The 4,144-nt window shown below is 31.2% G+C and overlaps 1 non-coding gene across 1 annotated transcript; it reads left to right on the forward strand.

The window, feature by feature from the left end:
* Nucleotides 1-3,766: 3,766 nt before the first annotated feature.
* LOC129750201 (U6 spliceosomal RNA) lies at nt 3,767-3,871 on the forward strand. Its single transcript, XR_008738337.1, has one exon. It is a non-coding gene; the product is annotated as a U6 spliceosomal RNA (small nuclear RNA).
* The last annotated feature ends 273 nt before the right edge of the window (nt 3,872-4,144 follow it).

Below are 4,144 nucleotides of genomic sequence, written 5' to 3' on the forward strand. Positions count from 1 at the left end.
TCATTTTTGTCATTTTTGTCATTTTTGTCATTTTTGTCATTTTTGTCATTTTTGTCATTTTTGTCATTTTTGTCATTTTTGTCATTTTTGTCATTTTTGTCATTTTTGTCATTTTTGTCATTTTTGTCATTTTTGTCATTTTTGTCATTTTTGTCATTTTTGTCATTTTTGTCATTTTTGTCATTTTTGTCATTTTTGTCATTTTTGTCATTTTTGTCATTTTTGTCATTTTTGTCATTTTTGTCATTTTTGTCATTTTTGTCATTTTTGTCATTTTTGTCATTTTTGTCATTTTTGTCATTTTTGTCATTTTTGTCATTTTTGTCATTTTTGTCATTTTTGTCATTTTTGTCATTTTTGTCATTTTTGTCATTTTTGTCATTTTTGTCATTTTTGTCATTTTTGTCATTTTTGTCATTTTTGTCATTTTTGTCATTTTTGTCATTTTTGTCATTTTTGTCATTTTTGTCATTTTTGTCATTTTTGTCATTTTTGTCATTTTTGTCATTTTTGTCATTTTTGTCATTTTTGTCATTTTTGTCATTTTTGTCATTTTTGTCATTTTTGTCATTTTTGTCATTTTTGTCATTTTTGTCATTTTTGTCATTTTTGTCATTTTTGTCATTTTTGTCATTTTTGTCATTTTTGTCATTTTTGTCATTTTTGTCATTTTTGTCATTTTTGTCATTTTTGTCATTTTTGTCATTTTTGTCATTTTTGTCATTTTTGTCATTTTTGTCATTTTTGTCATTTTTGTCATTTTTGTCATTTTTGTCATTTTTGTCATTTTTGTCATTTTTGTCATTTTTGTCATTTTTGTCATTCTTGTCATTTTTGTCATTTTTGTCATTTTTGTCATTTTTGTCATTTTTGTCATTTTTGTCATTTTTGTCATTTTTGTCATTTTTGTCATTTTTGTCATTTTTGTCATTTTTTGTATTTTATTGCGTTATTTAATAACTTGAAATTGTCTTGAAGTTTTTGCAGTCATTTGGCAGTTAAGAGTTTCTCAAATTTTTGTAGCGCCTTTGTTTAAGCTAAAATGGACTGTTTCACAAAATTATACAACTTGCTAAACACGTTGATGTTGAAATTGATAGTTTCATTTAGATTTATTCTTGGTATCCTCTCTTTTCTCTAAATTCAAGATAAAATTCTGTTTTCAAAGAGAATTACCACCTAATATTGATCATGGATTGGCAATCAATAAACGATTTCATACCGATGATGCCAGCCAGCAATTCGGAGCAAACATCTGCCCCAAATCGCAGAACGACGATATCAATCCAACTGTTATTTCCATCATTATTCGCTTCATTTGCAGTCATAAAGTTGGGAGCTATTATTTTCGATTACGAATCTCATATCAATTTCCCTGATTCGAGTTCTCATTCCTGGTTCTTTCTGATTCTTCCCCTCAACAGGTGCTACTACAACAACAACAAATCACGTTTCTTCGCCGGAAGGAGGAACGACGACCACTTCCTCCTCGAATGGGGGCATCCATCATGGTTTGCAATCGACATCGATCCTGGCGGCGGCCCAATCGTTGGCCATGTCCCTGCAGCAGCAAACCCCCAGTTTGCAACCTTCGCCGGATCCCATCACGGCCGGGGTCATCAGTACCTGGCTCGATACACACCTTCCGGTAAGTCAGACAGAACCAAACTCAACCTTTTATTGATGGCTGAACCGAGCCTCGGGGAGTCACTTTGCTGTGGCGCCCCGGATTGTTTTATGGGTTTCTTCGCGAAAATGAATGTGTGGCCACTGACCTACGAAGTCAGTACGAGGTAATATTGCTGCCAATAGGGAAAATCGAAGTTGAGTGGTTTTTTCATTAATTTTTTAACAATTTTATTGATTTCAGGTACGCACCTTTTTTAAAAATGGTTGAAAACCCTAAAATTAATCACCCTATCAATAAGAAGAAAACTCGTATCACATAAATAATTGGATAAAATTAAGGACATCCATTACAAATCTCATTTACTTTCATAATAAATATAACACTTTAAATCAACGCAGCAACAATTTAAAACCACTTTTTTCGTTTATTTTCATTGCATACGTACCGTAAACTGGGGGTACTTTGATCACCGGGGTAACTTTGATCAACATGAAATTTTTGCAGATAATCATCATTAACTAAGCAAAAAGTTAAAATATCTGAAAACTGTTTACTACGTTTGAAAGCCTATAAATTTAGTTACGAATAAGCTTAATTTGGTTTTTATTAGAAGATTTTTGATATTCCTAATAATGTAATTTTAAAAACTTAAAATATCTGGTTTTTCGAAGGCTCACAAACAAACATCTCTCCTGATCAAATTCAAGCATTTAGGAGCAAATGGGTTGTTTAATGTGAAAGTTCAACTTTTTTCTTTGTTTAGGTTTAGTTAAAGTGTTATTTTTAAGGTCATTTGGTGATAATGTTTTTATATTGGAAAAAACGGTGTATTTGCATGAGAAACCCCATATAGTACAAATGGCTAAAACCCTATCAAATGGTTCAATTTGAAGAAAAAAAAAATACATGGGAACAGTGCGAGAACCTAAGGAATTGCATGAAGGTAAAATTTTATTTGTTTTTTAGGCCAAAAAAATTTGAGAAATGTTTATAATTTTTACCCCTAGATGTATGCAGCAACATTGTCCATCTTTTGACTATAAATGTTTTAAAAAAAAAAACGTTGCAAAATTCAGTATAGTCCTAACAGAAATTACTGTTATTAATGTTTATGCTTTGTGTGCTTATTGGCACCATAACAAAAATTTTGAAGATGTTGCGGTACTTAAAAACCACAGTGATCAAAGTCACCCCGAAACTCGAAATCTGGTTTTGTAACAAACATTCAATTATTACCACCAATGTCTTTTGATTTTACTACAATCAATGATCATGGTTGGTACTCCTCACCTCAGTAAGGGGTTTAAAAATTTTAGATATTACGAAAAAGCAACCCCTACCAAAATATTCAAAAATGAATGAAAAAGTGATCAAAGTTCCCCCAGTTTACGGTACCTATAGTTATCTTACGTTTTTCATGTTCAACGAGCGTCTTAACACATTAAGACGCACCGCAAAGAAATCTCCGAAAAGTCCGAAAAAACAACATTTGGCATTCTCTAAATCAGAAACGACTGATCCAAATTCTTCAAATTTAGTATCTTCGAGTTAATAAAAGTGTTGTTCACAATTATGTAAGGTAAAGTTTCCTAATAAAATGTATCGCAATTGTTTTATACTTCTGAGTTAAGCGTACTCGCGTCGAGCGAAAAAACGAGATAGATACATGTCTCGTTTTTTTTTCTTTCCGCACCATTGCGCTATTCGGAGTATAACTCAAATATTAGAAATTTAATAACGAAACTTTATTCGAAAAAATTAAACACAACACTTTTGGTAACTCAACAATGAAAAATTTGTAGAACTTGGTCTAGTGGATTTTGAGATTAAGATTTCTACGTGGTCCTAAATGTGTAAAGATTTTCGAAATGTTAATAGCTGATCTACAAGATTTAAAACAGAATGTCTTGCGAGAAACATTAAGTTCAGGACGATGACAATTATCAATTTTATACTTGTTGATACTTTTGGTTACCGGTTGGTTTCATTGTTATGCAAGCGATATCGAATGAACTTTATTTTGAATATTTCCTCATTTTCTCATGCTGCCGTCCCGCATGTTCTCAAACTGTTACAATATAAAAATATTTAAATGTTTTTTTTTTGTCAATTATTCTCGACATTACAGTGTAATAGTTTCGGCTGGACGGACATATACTAAAAATGAAAAGATACAGAGAAGATTAGCATGTGCCTGCGCAAGGATGACACGCAAAATGGGAAAAAATGATATAAACGTATTGAAATCACTGGCTTCAAAACAATAGATTAATGTTGTATCGATTCTTTTGAGTTTTTTTTATTATCGTTGCAGCAATTTATTTTGTTGCATGAAAGATATTTCAAAATTTAATTGAGAATTATTTATATTTTCTTGAGGTTATTTCGATGATTGCAATTGATACAATAAGAATCAATAGCTAGTTTTGGATCACAGATACGGATTTCGATTCTGGCAAACCAAATACCTACACATATTTTAATTTGTTAAGAATAGAGATGTACGGAATAGTG

The sequence above is a fragment of the Uranotaenia lowii genome, chromosome 2 (genome assembly GCF_029784155.1).
Source record: "Uranotaenia lowii strain MFRU-FL chromosome 2, ASM2978415v1, whole genome shotgun sequence".
In the NCBI taxonomy this organism is placed as follows: Eukaryota; Metazoa; Arthropoda; class Insecta; order Diptera; family Culicidae; genus Uranotaenia; species Uranotaenia lowii.